At 35.6% G+C, this 16,874-nt stretch overlaps 1 long non-coding RNA gene across 3 annotated transcripts in view; it reads right to left on the bottom strand.

Moving 5' to 3' along the window:
- The window catches only part of LOC106505765, a 57,607-nt gene extending 41,163 nt beyond the window's left edge, over positions 1–16,444 (bottom strand). The window contains exon 1 of one of the 3 annotated variants that reach the window (XR_001300484.2): positions 16,151–16,435. This is a non-coding gene — a long non-coding RNA (uncharacterized LOC106505765). Of the gene's footprint in view, positions 1–16,150 lie in introns of all 3 variants that reach the window. The other 2 variants (XR_001300483.2, XR_001300482.2) reach the window with 2 other exon arrangements.

The raw sequence follows: 16,874 nt of genomic DNA on the forward strand, positions 1-16,874 counted from the left end.
ACAGATTCCTCCCTGCCCTGCAAATCCTATTTTTTAGTGTCACGTTGAAAACATTTGTTATTATGATGTTTGGCTATGCTTTATGCTGATTAAGGCATTTCATTATTTATAAAACATCTCTTTTTCCTAACTGTAAGATACAACCCTTAATTCTTGGGAACTGAGTTTATAGTGTTTCAACCTGTGCCAGAGTTTCACTGTTGGCATTTTCACTTGTTCTTTCACTCTACTTTTACCAAGATACTAATGCTAAGAGTTTTGTGTTTTGTCTTTAAGTCTGTTTATATGGATTATAAATGGGTGAGGTCTAAATAAAAAAGAAAACAACTTTATAAAAATACTCTAGCATCATATTACATTAGCTAATATTAAATTGAACATGACTGATTTGAAAACATTTTTCAGGTGTGTCTATGCTAAAAGCAGTTCTCATTGTCCTTCCTATGTTTTGTGTGTTTAGCTAGTATTTTTTGTGTCTTTGTGATTCGGATTGTTTAGATAACATTCCTTTGTTATCCCTGAATCACTCCTGCATTCCTTTATTTTTCTTTTCAACTTGTCTATGTAAAGGGAGTAATCAGAAAATGAGTCTATCTCCTTTAAGAATAGATTGAAACTCTAGTAAAGCAACAAGCCTTTTTTTTTTTTTTTCTCTCTTAATTGAGGATCTGGCCAAATAAAAATGCAAAAATGCCAAAGAAATAGACTTATGGGAATTCAATAACACAAAACAATGGCTTTAAGAAAATTTTCAAATAGTGTATCAATAACTAGGTAGTTTTAGAAGGCATTGGAAATAAAAAAAATAGCTTATGGAAATAGGGAATCCATTGACAAGAAATCTGAGGCAGTCAGATTTGTCTCTTATGTTTTGTTGGAGTGGAGTGAGAGTTATATAAGGCAACTTCCAGTATATCTGATAGTTGATAAAAGTGTAGTATGAAGGCAGAGGAAGAGTCTGTACTACTTCTAGGTTTTAGGTTTATGTCTCTTAACTCTTAAATTACAAATAGGACAGAGAGGGTAATGTGACCTAATTTAGATACCTGGATTTGGGGATTCTAAGTTTGGCAATGTAAGGACTTGCTCTGCCTTCTTGGGAAAGTCATCTCCCTTTTGTAGGGTTTCGTGTCTTAAGTGAAAAAAAAAAAAAAAGATACTAGTCCTTTAGTCTATCTTTCCTATCCTATTTCTCTTCATTTGACAGTATTAGGATGGGCTGAATTGTCTGAATTAAAATGTCAGAAAATCCTATTGTAAGTATTTCAATGCTTCTGATTGAATGCAAACCTTTGGAAGTGAATGATAAAGATCCAATAGTACTTCGGTTTAGTTTAGTCTTGCCTGGTAAGGGATATTATAGACTTCAAAATAGCACAGTACTTTGCCAAAAACAAAAGCATAAATAACATTTATTTATTTAATCATCCAACTAACATCTTTCATCTACAAGTTTATATGATAAACTATAACTATAAAGTTACTATATAGCATCATACCTCAAACCATAGCTACGAATTATTAAGGAACTAGTATACGGCAAAAATTTGGATACTTTACCTAGAGTTTGATTATAACAAGTCTACAGAGTGTAATATTACTGTCACTTAAAAATAACCCTTAGAAATGTTTAACGGTTGTCAAAGATCACACATGCTAATAAATTACAGAATTTATTTCATATTATAATTAAAAATCACTTTCATATGTGAATTAAAATATGGATTTGAATAACATTAAATTATGTATTCCTTTTTGTAAACAAAATTAATAAGAATATATGTCAAAAATCTCATTTTCCCAACAACTTACACTGTCATGTTGACCAAAGCAGTTCCTTCCACTGGATCTTGGTTATACCCACTATACGTGGAAGGATTAAACCAGATGATCTCTATCTATCTCTACAGTCTTAAAATAATGGACTATTAATGGACTTCTGTGAGCTTTTATCCATGTTTTCCTCTCTTTTTGTATGTCCAAGTTATTGTGAGATCATATTTTTGAAGCATAATAATGTGCTTTTTAGTCCTGATGTTTTCTTTTTGACTCCTCCTCCATTTAGCCAGGTAGACTCTCTTTGGATTGCCTCAAAGAGGAGATGCCATAAAAGAAATAAAAAAGAAAAATAGAGTTAATCCTTGGCTTTTGAGTCTTAAAAGTCTTAACTTCAAGGCACTGAGTAGGATTCATATGCTTAAAATTAGATTATAGAGATTATGGGGAGGGGGAGGAGAGATGCTTTCCATTCTGGAGACTTCAACAGATGCCTTGAGTTGTGGAGAAAAAGACTGTACTGATACAGTAAGTGGGGGCCTCAGTAGGTCCAAATTGATCTTGAGTGGCACAGAGGGTAGCAGCTTCAGTAGCTGAAGACCTCCCAATCTCACCAGGGCACAGACTTAAGATAGAGCCTTTGCTGCCTGGAGCCTACGAGCAATGTGGGGGTAGAATGAGAGCCACAGCCACTCTCTCAATTTTCATTAGAATGAAGAATGCACATTGCCTGGGTTGAGGGATTTTGTTACCTGTCTTTCATCTTGGCCTCCATCTGACAAGACAGCAGCCAGCAAGCTGCCCCACTGGCTGTCCGACAGAGTGTTATCCTGCTTGACATTTTGCTTAGTCCCCATCTGACTTGCCCCAGGTACAGATACTCATTTCCATGTGCCAGAATATTTATAATGAGATATTATAAACTCTGCCACTCTAGATGGAGATTTAGGTCAGGAGAAGTAGGACAGAATAGTGTGGAAAACAAAATCCCTTCCCTTCCCTTCCCTTCCCAATGAAATATTCTTATTTTATAGGGGCAGGACTGAACACAATCATCTCTTGGTCCCATCCACAAATGAATTCAGTGATAAAATACACCTTGTAAAAAAAAGAGTCCTCTGTCTTAAACTAGAATACGTTAAAAATATCCAATAGGGCAGATTTGCCTTAAGGAATGAAACATAATCTTTCCAACATATTCTTCCATAAAGAAAGATAACTTGGGGGGGAAATGCCCCAGGCATTGTTGATGACCCTAGTAGTGACACCTATGATTGAAGTTATTTTTTATATCTTTTGATTAACTTTCATGGAAACTCAAAGCCCTGAGGTTTATTTACCTCCAATATTAAATTCACTTCTACTCCTACCCAGGACAATGTGTGGTTAAAGGAAAGGATCATTAATTCTCATTTCTAAAAGACAATGAAAATTTATGCCTGAGTCTCTTTATTTAACTGTGGATTTAAAAACGGACATCCCTGGGCAGCTAGGTCTCACTGGTTTTGCCAGTACATTTATTAAACAACTTTTGCTTACTTAAATGTGCATGTGTGGCTTTTTCCCAGAAAATATCCCATGGTGCATTATTCCCAATTGACATCTAAGGTAAGAAGAAATGTATGTCATTCCAAACATGGAGCACCACCAGCTCTAACAAGTATCAGAGAACTTACAATAGTCATTAGTATCCCCCTTTTTAAAGTTTTATTGAAGTGTAGTTAATTTACAAGGTTGTGATAATTTCTGCTATACAACAAAGTGGCCCAGTCATTAAGATACATATATCCATTCTCTCTCAGATTCTTTCCCACAGAGATTATCACAGAATACTGGGTAGAACTCTCTGGGCTAAACAACAGGTCCCCATTGGCCAATCATTCCATATACCTCAGTGTGCACACGCTAACCCCAAACTCCCAGTCTAGCCCTCCCACCCCTCTACCTGTCTCCTTTGGTAACCATTAAGTTTTTCAAAATCTCTGAGTCTGTTCTGCAAATAAGTTCATTTGCATCCTTTTTTTTTTTTTTTAAGATTCCACATATGGGTGATACCATATGAAGGTTGTCTTTCACTGTCTAACTTCACTTTATGATAGTTTCAAGGTCCATCCATGTTGATGCAAATGGCATTATTTCATTCTTTTTTATGGCTGAATAATACTCCATGAATTCTTCTTCTTAACGTATTGCTGGAGATGTGACATATTGCATTGAAGGAGCAAGATGAGATCTTTGCGAAAGAGAAAAGGCTATGTCTGTTGCAACACACTGATATTAGGATGTTGCGCTGTAAAATTAAGAACACACTGTCATTTTGATGTTAGCTCATGGTACAATCTATTGTCCATGCCATGCCTTTTCACCCAAGGTCACAATTCAAAATTCCAGTTGAGGTTTGGAACTTTGGCAATAGCTCAAGTTAACTTTTATGTTCCAACCAAGAAACATTTCCATTATATGCCTCTTCCAGCAACCTGCAAATACGTAGTCTCCACCTCCATTCAAATTCCCACCTGCTACTCCATTATTCATCAAACATGTATTGATTATTTAGGAGAGCTCTTTTTTTCTGTGCAAGAATTGGCAGTGGTTCTTGTGAAGTTTTGAGGTAAATAAGACGTGGTTTCTGCCCTCAAATTACTCCAGCCCTGTAAGGGAGAGACAGGGACTCTGAATCATATGCTGCAGACTAACCAAACCAACAACTGATTTTATGAACTTGATCTTTTCCCTTGTGATATTGGATATTTCTAAGAATTAAATCTTTCATCAAATTATAAACAGTGATGAGCTGTTTTATTCAAAAAATATTCGTGATGGTCTATCACGTAGCAAGATATTGCTAAGTATTAGAGATACAGGCAAAACTGAAGACTGGGCCCTTAATCATTTAACAGCCTGGTAAAAGGAAATCACCAATGATGTGCCATAGACTAGGTATAATGCTCCCTGGAATTCTAAATAGGTTTTGAATAATAGTAGCATTATTAAAATATCTGTAAATTCTGGGGTTAATAGACACAAACTATTGCCTTCAGAATGGATAAGCAATGAGATCCTACTATATAGCACTGGGAACTGTATCTAGTCACTTATGATGGAGCATGATGGAGGATAATGTGAGAAAAAGAATGTATATATGTATGTATGACTGGGTCACTTTGCTGTACACTAGAAAATTGACAGAACACTGTAAACTAACTATAATGGAAAAAATAAAAATCATTAAAAAATATCTGTAAACTTCTAAAAGGACTATTTCGAATGGATAAAAATAAATCTATGTTTATTTGGAAGTGTGATCTCTGGTCTGTTTGGGGGACGGGGACAATATAGCAAGATACAAAAGACTCTGTCCTTGGATCTTGAGATACAGCTTCTAGTGCTACTCTTTCTGTGTGATTTTGGGAATTTTATCCACTCTAGCCCTTCATTTACTGTGCTGTAAAATTAAGAAAATTGACAAGTTATTTTCTAACATCTGGGCCAATCCAATGAATGCAAGTGACTGGACATCACAGACTTGACTTCTTCAGTTGTTCATCTGCAAGGTCAATGGTGAAAAAAACCCGACCATGTGGGTCTAAAATGACAGGGCCAGCTGTACTAAGACCTTCGTAAAATGAACTGAGAAATGGAACTTCGAAACCAGAGGGACTTCCCAGAGAGCTGGTGAAAAGCCCTTCTTCCCCAGAGCCCAGCTCCTAGCCTAGCTTCCATTTCAGATATACCAGTTTCATGAAAAGAAGGCTCCTGAAATGAACCTGTTTGTGATCACAAATTCTTTAAGATCCAGGCCAGCCTAATCCCTTGACCTGAGGTTGTACTGAATAGAGGGATTAGGGTATTTGATGTGAAAGGTGAGACATCCTGAGGTTAGAGTCTCAGGATGAGGTCACTGGTTTGGCCCCTTGCTTATGAGACCTCAAGCAAGTTCTGTGCCAACGCAGGAGAGGTTTCCTCCTTATTTGGTTTGTGATATACACTGGACAGTCACCGCAGTGCTAATCGCAAATAAAATAGGGAGAAAACAACCTATTTGCTTGCCTAACATTTTCCACTGAACCACAATGAACTATTGCAGAAAGCAGGTGCAAATTCATATGGTGCCATTTCTACCAGTTTTCTTACAGCAAAGCAGAGTCGCAAAAGATGAACTGCCTTCTGTCTGGTCTAACTTATTTCTCCAACCATTGGTTTTGGTTAACCTTGGTGAACTATTATTAATTTCTCTTATGAATGTATGTTATTGGGTTGAAATTTTGTATTCCTGATATATTTATTTCCTTAGTATAAAAAATTATTCTATGGATGTTTCAACCAGTACCAATTTTCTGGACAACCACACATAGAATGAGTAGAAGAGAGATTTTTTTTTCCGTGTATATTTGCACTGGGGATTGTATTGTCCTATGTTTATATGAGACTTTAGTTGATGGTTGGTATGGGGCATTATATTATTGGGGAAAACTCCTGACTATTTGGTTTTTAGACATGAACACACACACACAAAATGCCTGCTGAGTGTTAGTTCTCTCAATGCAAAGTGAAATACATGAGGAACTTTGCTCCTCTCACAGAGCAACAGTGAAAGGATATTCCTCAAATTATCAAAGGGACAGTATATTCTTTTTTCATTTTTATATTTCTAGCCAAATATTCTTTCTCATGTGCCAGAGGAGACTTTGCATTATGCAAAGGTTTTAGTCACTAGAGGGAGATGTAATCACAAACTCCCTTTAGTAGGTTGGAGACCATGGGACAGATGGAAGGCAAAGGAGCCAGGAAATGACTTGGTCCCATATCCTGCCAGAAATCTCAGTGGTAACAGAGATCCAATGGGTATCTTATGTTAAGCTCACTCTCTGGTATGCTGATGGCTACTTACCAGAAAACAGCTCATCTATCCAAACCTGCAAGGACATCTCTACTGAAAAATTGGCACTCTTAAAGGGCCACAACTTCCATCTGTGTTTAAGTAAACACCTGTTACTGTTAGATGTCGTAGGTTGTTGAAAGCCTGGGCTACTTAGCAGTATCACGGAATATAAATATTTTAAAGAATATTTATGGATCCCATAAATACTTTTCTTCTTAAAGGAACAGAGATCCTGGAGTAGCAGAGGAGATAGGAAATTTACAGGTCACTTAGTCCCTTCCCCTCAATTTAGAGATGAAAGAACTGGGTCTCAGAAGAAATTCGTTTAAAGATAGTACTTAGTAGCTACTCACTGAACTAGAATTTAGGTCTCCTCACTCCTAATTCAATGTTCATTTTACCACTTTCCTTTCTATATTTCATGAAGACCTACTACTTGCTGGGTCCAGTTAGTGCTACAAAGATGAGTAAATGTTGTCTGTGACCTAAAGGAACATATGAGTAACAATTATTGGAAGGCTATGGAGGGTCCCACAGTGGAGGAACTCAAAGGGGCTAAATAAAAACAAAAGAGCTAATTCATGTACATGGTTTGGATTGCAGGTATCCCAAATACATACTATAAAGTAAATTTTTCATTCAGGTTCCCTCTCCAAACCTTGCCATCTCTGGATATTCCAGTCTCAACCCCTCTTTCGGTGAATTATTATAAATTTAAAAAATATTAGTAAGTGATGCTCAATGAAAAAAATGTATAAAATTTTAAGTAATGTTTAATCCTACTTATATAACAAGGGACATGTGTACAGAATTGAAACTGGAAGTAAATAAGATAAATGTTTACAAGCACTTGGTTTCTGAGGGCTAAAATTATGGATGACTTTTATTTTCTATCTTTTTAGTAATTATTATAGAAGTAATAGATGAATATATTTTATTATAAAAATCAAAATGTAAAACTTGGAACTTTAAAAAAATTAGAAGATATAGAATATGTTAGTGATATTAGAATTAGTGAGGATTCTATAAACAAATCCAAGAAAGCACAAACCATAAAAAAAATATTGATAGTTTTGACTATATTAAAATTTAAAACTTTTTTATGATGATATAGTGTACAAGAGCAAGTGGAAGACTGAAAGAAGACTCTTGAAACTCAAATAAATGATAATGAATAATGAAAACTGTGTCCTTAATTTATAAGAAACTTCTAAAATTAATGAGAAAATGTCAAATAACCCAATAGAAATATGACTAAATATTAAATATAGGAATTTTGAAAAAAGAGAAAACTGAAAGGCCAATACATATCTGAAACTCCTCTAGCAGTCAGAGAAAGTTAATTGAAATCATAGTGAAATTCACAACTATTAGACTAGCAAATTAAAAACTTGGAAAGTATCAAAGACATCCCACTGGTGGGAGAGCAAATTGGGAAAATCATTAGCAATGGTATTTGGGAATATCAAATACATTTGAAAATATCATACTCTTATGACTGAAAAAATCATTTTTAGGACTATTACTTAGAGGAATGCTTATATACCTACATGAAGAAATATGTTCAAGAATAATCATTATGATAGAATTTGTAAGACGGAAGTTGGTGAATGATATTCAGTAGGTGAATGAATATATAAACCCAGTGAAATTCTAGGCAGCAATGAAAATAACTGAACTTAATCTTCATGTATCAAGATGGATAATTATCAGGAGTTCTAGTCATGGCACAGCGGTAAAGAACCCAACTAGGAGGTGGGTTTGATTCTCACTCAGTGGGTTAAGGATCTAGTGTTGCCATGAGCAGTGGTATGAGTTGCAGACACGGCTTGGATCTGGTGTTGCTGTGGCTGTGGTGTAAGCTGGCAGCTGCAACTCTGATTTGACCCTTAGCCTGGATCCTCTGTATGCCGTGGATGCGGCCCCCAAAAAAAGATAATTACCAGAAACATAATGTTAGGGTGAAAAAGAGATATCATTGGATACATACAATATATTAACATTTAAATTGTTTTAAATTAAGTAAAAGACATTATTTGTACATGCTTATGTATGTATTAAGCTTATAAATCATATTGTGGGAAGGATATATATGAACAGCAAAACAGATATGATTCCTAGGGAGAAAAAGGGGGAATAGAATTTTAGGAAATTGTAGGATAAATTTGTATCCTGAACTTTTATTTCTCAGCAATTTTATGTCTTTGAAAACATGTTGTATTTCTTAAAAAGAATGATTGTATTTATTTCTCCCTAAATATGTTTTTATTTCTTTAAAATTCTGACGCCAATATGGCAAAACATAACAACATAGAAATCTGGTTGGTGTTTATATGCATGCCTGTTAATTATTTTCCATATTTTTGTGTATTTTAAATATTTCATGACACAAATTAAAACATTAGAAAATCAAGACATATCAGATAATGATGAACTAATAAATTGTAAAAATGTGCATTTATGAATCTTTTGGAATATTGAACACTGGCTGGATACTTCATGAATTAAATGATGAATTTTTAAAATATGGATAATTATATGAAAATTTACTTATAATATCATGCCTGGGATTTTCTTCAAACTTATTTACAAAGGGTGAAAATAGATAGGAGTAGGGATATAATTAGATTGGGTTTAAGTTGATAATTATTAAAATTGGGAGATATAGACATGGGGATTCAGTGTATTAGTGTCTTTACCTTCCCACAATGAAAAGTAGAAAAATGAATTGTTTAAAAAATAAGAAATTTGTAGAAGAAAAAAAAAAAAAAAAACTACCTACAGCTTAAGTTCCTCTTCTAATTGCCATCACACTGTTGTCATTTCCAGACCTATTCCCTGAAGTCCTGAATACATCTATTCCTATAGAAAAGGAAATGTTTGCTTATTATATATGTCATCATACTAAAAATATTGGGTACCTTCCTTCCTCTCACCAACAAACATTTGCTAGAAATCTATCTATGGCAGTACAATGTCCCCACATAAGTATTCTTTCTTTCTTGTGTGCCTTGAGGCATATGGAGTTCTCAGGCCAGGGATCAAATCCAAGCCACAGTTATGATCTGCACCACAGCTGTGGCAATACTGGATCCTTAACCCACTGCGCCCTGCCAGGGATTAAACCTAGGTGCTAGCACTCCAGAGAAACCACCAATCCCATTCACTGCATGGGAACTCTCCCACATAATCATTCTTAAGGCTGCATTAAACTCCGTACAAGGACATAACTTACTATCTTATTGAGCTATAGTTTTCTAAATCCAGTTGAGAATGTATGAACATAGTACAACTAACATTCTTTTGTAAATGTTATGGACATATTTCAATGATTTTTAATTTATAAATTTTTTTGCAATTAATATCTATCTAGAATTTTTCAAAATAAAATATGCACATCATGAAAACTAAGGCTTCCAATGACAACCACAAGTCTTCTGTCTTAGCTTTTCACACTGTCCAGGACATTTAGCCATTTATGGATTAAGTTCATCTGCTGGTTATTTCCAAAACCCTAAATAATGCACTTATACCACTATTACTTTTATTTGAAAATGTTACATGACATTGTTTGAAATTTTGCAAGATGAAAATTTAACCTTATTATATTAGTTCTCATTTCTTTCCAATATTTCATTTTCATGTAGTTCTATTGCTTATATTTGTAACTTTAAATGTAAGTTAAACTACTTATGATCTTATAAATATACTTATATCTTTGTTTCTTTTTTCACCAACTTCAGATAGGGCTGCTCTGCTGTTCACTTTGGAAAAGAGGAAATTAATTTCCCTAGTTTTATTTTTATACCACATCCCCCTTCTAACTCCTGTCAGCCATACTTTTCAAGATTAATAATTGCATTATCTTGGAGTTCCAGTCGTGGCTCAGTGGTTAACGAATCCGACTAGGAACCATGAGGTTGCGGGTTCGATCCCTGGCCTTGCTCAGTGGGTTAAGGATCTGGCGTTGCCGTGAGCTGTGGTGTAGGTTGCAGACGCGGTTTGGATCCCGCGTTGCTGTGGCTCTGGCGTAGGCTGGCAGCTAAAGCTCTGATTGGACCCCTAGCCTGGGAACCTCCATATGCCGCAGGAGTGGCCCAAGAAATGGCAAAAAGACAAAAAAAAAAAACAAAAAACAAACAAACAAAAAAAAAATTGCATTATTTTCTGAAGTTAATGAATTTTGTACTTTGTATGTGAACAGACTATAATAAGCAGATAACATTATGGTTCTCTAAGTCTTGGTCATTTCAGGGCTAACTATGCTAAAGTGTTTTAGGATGAATTTTCTTTTTTAAAACTCTAATGTAATCATTCCTTTGTGTTTCTTGTTATATAATTTTCTTAGAATCCATTTTAACTGGATTTACAATTCTTTGATTGCTGATACCTTTTTTTTTTTGCCTTTATTCTCATTTAGTATGTGAACTGTCTTTTCAAATATCTCTAACAATATTATTAAAAATATCAACATTACTCCTATTTCCTATGTCATTTTTGTGTCTTTGGAGTCAGATATTCTTTATTCACTTTTGAGTTTTATTTGATGGAATTTCCCATATGTCTTGTGTTACTTTGTTTCTATTCATAGATAAATATGTAGGATTTAGTTAGAATTCAACTCCTTATTTGGGTTGGTGAACTTTCTTCAGCATATCAATAGGCTTCACCTGATGGGAAACTTTCTCTACATCATGAAAATCATTTCTGTAAACAAGCAATTCCTAAATAAAATGTGATATCCTGGATTTTGTCTTGGAACAGAACAAGGATAAGAGTATTAAAACAAGTGAAATACAAATAAAATCTTAAGTTTAGGTGACAGTTATGTGTTAATGTTGTGTGCTTGGTTTGGGCACCTATGTTAGATATTAATATTAAGATAAACTGAGGGAGTGGTCTATGGGAGCTCTTCACTCTATTTTCAACTTTTCTTTAAATCTTAAATTACCTCAAAATTAAGTTTACTACACACATGCACACTACAGAGAGACAGAGGGAGAATGAGGAAGAGGGAATTCCATACTCTGTTTATTTTCTTGGCCCAGGCCATTTTATCAGAAATGTGAAGATTGAAATATATTTAACAAAAACTTATGAACCACCAACTATGTACCAGACATGGTGATAGATGCTTTGAAGATATAAAGATGAATGACGTATTTCCACTTTTGTTTATAAACAATCACATTTTAACAAAGGCATGAATGCCATTTATAATTTCCCACTTATATGGTTAAGCTGGTAACCTTGCCTTTGTAGAATAGAATAAATCAAAGGGCCCACCACCTTCCAGGCGAAGAACAAAAACTGATGTCTTACCATTACAATTTTAACTATCTGAACAGTTTCTTGCTGAGAGTAGATGCACACAAGACATGAACGTTGTGCTATACTTGTGAAGGTAGGAATAGTCTGTGATTCTGCCTTGGTGCCTAGCACAGTGTCATATGCATAGTAGGATTTTTAAGGTGTTGAATAAAAAAATGATTTATTTATTCAATAAGTATGTAACTCATGCAAACTCTGTGCTAAGTATAGCTTTTACATTTGAAGAAAATATGAATGTAAACAAGGAGAGATGATCTATGTAACATACATGTTGATGGTTAAATGGGTGGCAAATATAATGTTGTGGAAAGTGCCCGGGCTCCAGAGTCAGTAAACTTAGATTTTGAAACTGGCTCTGCCACTTATTATCTACTGTCTTTGTCATCAGACTTGCCTTGTGTGGAATAGGATTTATAACATTCACTTACAGGGGTTTAAATAAAACAATATGTCCTAAATCACATTGGAAATAAAAAGTGCTAATCAAAGTAGACATTTTAATATACAGAGATCCAAAATAAAATAAAACCAATTTTTCCTATTTACTCTCTCCAGCAATTTTGTTCAGAAAAACATTAAAAACAGCTTTAGAACATATTTTGAAGTATTTTTAACAAACTGGAAATCAACATCTGAAATTTTTTTATCAATGTGTACAATAGTAAGTCGAAAAAATTCCAATTGTACACTTTAAGAAAAGTGTTGACAAATGACTTCTTCATTTCAAGGTAAAAGCAGGTCCTGTTATTTTCATTTCTATGAAATCTGTCATCAGCTTCCTAGCTGCTCTTCTTCATGTTTTAGAGTGCACTCTCCATTGCTAATTGACCTCAAAGTGTGGTGGCCTTTGACAGCTCCCCATCATAGAGGGCTGGAAAGCAAAGTGACCAACAACCTCTTCTAGCTCTGAAGGTTCAATGCTGGAAAAGTGAGTATTTCTGAACAAGTCATTCCTGAGTGACTCGCTGTGTTCCTTGAACAAGTCAATTCACCCTTTGTGAGTGAGGTGTGCCTCTCCCTTGTATACTGATTAAGGGGCTGGAATATAATAAAGTAAGACTGTATCAAAATCATTTCACAAACACTTATTGAGACACTTCTATGTTCAAGGGCCCAAATCAGCATTTCTCTCTTTTTTTTTTTTGTTTGTTTTTTATTTTGGGGCCATACTCATGGCATATGGAGGTTCCCAGGCTAGGTGTCAGAGCTGCAGCCGCAGGCCTGTACCACAGCCACAGCAATACCAGATCCAAGCCGTGTCTGTGACCTACACCATAGCTCATGCCAGATCCTTAACCCACTGAGCAAAGTCAGGGATTGAACTTGTGCCCCCATGGATCCTAGTCAGATTTGTTTTCCCTGAGCCACGAAGTGAACTCCCAAATTAGCATTTCTACAATGTTCATAATGCACTTTTGCAAACAATATCTCAATGAATTCTCAGAAAAATCCTGAATTAGTTGTGTGGATGGGTAGAGATTATCAGCATTTTATGAAAGTGGAAACCAATGTGTAACATCTCAAAGTTTTAGGTCATAAAACTGGAATCTGAATTCGAAACTCTGAATTCAAATCCCAGTTTCCGTGGACTTAATGTTACAAAGGATTCCCAAGGGAGTAGTTGCCAAGGGGGAGGCAGAGATAATAAGACACAGATCCTACACTGAAGATGTTTGCTGTCTCTACCTAAACTTTAAGATCTTTACTTAAACTTAAGATCAATACCTAAACTGTGGCCGCACAAAGTAGAAACTGAAAGCTATAGGAAAATAAGCATAATTTAAAATATGAAAAGCAATCAAAGAGAGCATCTTTGTAATGGGAAATGTTTGATATTGGCTTTGAAGACGAGTGATTGTTGGGACCTGCTGCCTAGCACAGAGAACTCTACCCAATATTCTATGATAATCTATGTGGGAAAATAATCTGAAAGAGAATGGATGTATGTACAAGTATAGCTACATCGCTTTGTTGTAGAGCAGAAAGTATTATAATATTGCAAGTCAACTATACTTTAAAAAATAAAAAAAAAAGAGATTGTTTTGTGGGGGGTGTATATCACACATGTTGCGCACACTATTTTTTAAACAAAATATGTGTGTAAAGACTATATATATTTATATGACTAAAAGAATTATAACATGGTTATTACTCACATATCCATTACATTCTCAATAATTGTGAAATCACTCCAGTGCTCTTCATCTATTTAAAATCCTGTTCCTCCACTTTCAAATGTTTCCACTATCCTGAATGTTAATTATTCTTTATTCTCTTGCTTCTCTTGTAGTTTCACCACGGATATATGGGTCTCTAATTACATATTGTTTAATGTTTTGGTCTTTATATAAGTGAAACCATATTACACATTGTCTTCTGTGACATTTTTTTATTTGACACTTTGTTTTTGAAATTCGTTAATATTGATCCATGAAGCTGTAGTTCATTACTTTCGTATGTGAGTTGTTTTTGATTTATTCCTTTCTATTATGAACAATGTTGCTATGAACATGCTATTGTCCAAGATCTTCATTTAGGTGTGGAAATTCTGGGTCCTAAAATATGAAATCACATCTGGAAGTGTAACAACGAATCAAACCGCCTTTCCAAAATAGGTGTGCCAATTTATTCTCCCCCTGGCAGTGTGTGGCAATTTCCATGACTTCAGATCCTTGAAAGCAGAAGCCATCTTTTTCTTTTTCTTTTTTGTTTTGTTTTGTTTTGTCTTGTATTTTTAGGGCCACACCCATGGCATATGGAGGTTCCCAGGCTAGGTATCCAATCGAATCTGTAGCTGCTGGCCTACATCACAGCCACAGCAATGAAGGATCTGCTCTGCTTCTGGGACCTACACCACAGTTCACGGCAACGCCAGATCCTTAACCCACTGAGGAAGGCCAGGGATCGAACCTTTGTCCTCATGGATACTAGCCAGATTCGTTTCTGCTGCACCAGGACAAGAACTCCACAAGCTATCTTTTTCATTTCTGTGTCCTGATCCCAGTACAACACCTGGCCCAGAGTGGGTACAATGTCATGTTTGCTGGTCGAATGAATGAGGAGAGCCAATGCTTAAGCAAAGCCAGAAAAATAGGGTGCAGGTTCTTTTAGGGATTTTATAGAACACCCACTTGTTTTTTCTTCCATTAGGAAGAGACAGATGCTCTATTGATAAAGATTTTGTAGGCAAAATTACATTTTTTGTACCTACCATGGTAATGCTGAGTCAGTTTCCAGCTTGTGCTCTGATTCTTGCTAACACTATTCCCTCCTTTCTTCCTGGCTTGGACAACACTCTTTTATTATTATTATTATTATTATTATTATTATTATTATTATATTTAGTGCTTAAGGAATGCACGTTCAAGAGAGATGAATAAGAAACTATAGTTCAAGATAATTTTTTACATTATCATCTAAAATTGTACCATTATGAAAAAAACCACTATTAGCCCTGTATGGATGCACCGTAATCTATTTAATTGTTACTGAGGTCATTTTGATGTTAGTGACTTCAAGGCTAGAGGAAGTAGCTTTTGGGAGAATGCTTATTCACACAGAATGCATAGGGGATGACACAACTTTTTGACTTAAAAGTAATCCAACATTCAAAGCAGTAGCATGGACTTTCAGAACATCAGAGCAAGAAGAGAATTCCAGAACATTTAAATCATTCCCTCATTTTCCATAAGAGGAAACAGAGCCAAGAATATTAACCCCAGCAATAATGATTACACATCCTCACTCTGAAACTTCATATTGCTTCTAAAAAGTTGAAGAAAGGTCAAGTTCCTCACTGGGCATGCAAGAACTTCTTAGTATTGTGCTCTTTCCAGTAAGCCAGGTTCAGTCAACAAAAATGCTTGCTACCTACTATGTTCCAAGCTCTGCCAGAGACTTTTTTATTTATGTCTAACTGTTTATTGCTATCACCAAATACCACCTGATTTTACAAATGAAGAAACTGAGGCTGAACATTTAGCAATTTTCTTGAAGTCTCAGAACAAATTGCCACAGTGCCTAAATAACCCAAGTGCCCTGATCCCCAGGGCAGTACATTGAGATAATTCTATTCTAGGGAGTATCAATCACTTAACACATTCTAATTTCATTGAACCAAGGGCAAGTGACAATGGATTTTCCACCTGGCATTATTCTTACCTATTAGGTCTGTCTCTCTTCTTTAGTCATACATGGATGGCTTTGATTTCTTACTTTCAACTTCTCTCCAGCCTGACATGTTGCTGTGACACCCGAGTCAGAGAAGGGTGGGGGCAGGGTGGGTAGTGTGGGGTGGGTCCGGGGCAGTGAAAAGTAGATGACTGGGTGCTGTTTTTGCTCTGATATTATTGTCAAGATCCAAGATGCTGTCCCTCTCCTGTTGCTGTGTACTCTTTGCTTTGTAATTCAGAAGTGTTTATCATGACAAGCTGTGAGCAGATGGACTGGAGAGTGGAGAGAAATTTGACCCCAGAAAGATGTCACTTAAACAGCTGAGGATAGTATTTCACCAGATGTCCAAGCATTTAACCCCTTCAGGGCCTTATGAAGATCAGTAGCAATGCTTTCACTTGCTGAACTATTAAGCCACTTTTTTTTCTTCTTAGTGCATAGTAGTAAGTATTTGCCTGTTATAAAGCATGTTCTGTATTTAAAAGCATTTGTATTTAGCATCTTCTTGGATGCATTCATCAATGCAGAGAGTTGATTGTGATAAATATCATTACTGCTACTTGAAAAAATAGGCAACCGAGGCCCCCAAAATCCAAAGTCACATGGAAAAACAGAGGAAGAGCTAAAGGAATCAGGAAGTTGGGAGGGATCTCAGCAACTACCTAATCTGAAACCCATACTCAGCAGACACAACTGAAGCCTAAAGGGGTAA

This window comes from Sus scrofa, chromosome 13 (genome assembly GCF_000003025.6).
Source record: "Sus scrofa isolate TJ Tabasco breed Duroc chromosome 13, Sscrofa11.1, whole genome shotgun sequence".
Classification (NCBI taxonomy): Eukaryota; Metazoa; Chordata; class Mammalia; order Artiodactyla; family Suidae; genus Sus; species Sus scrofa.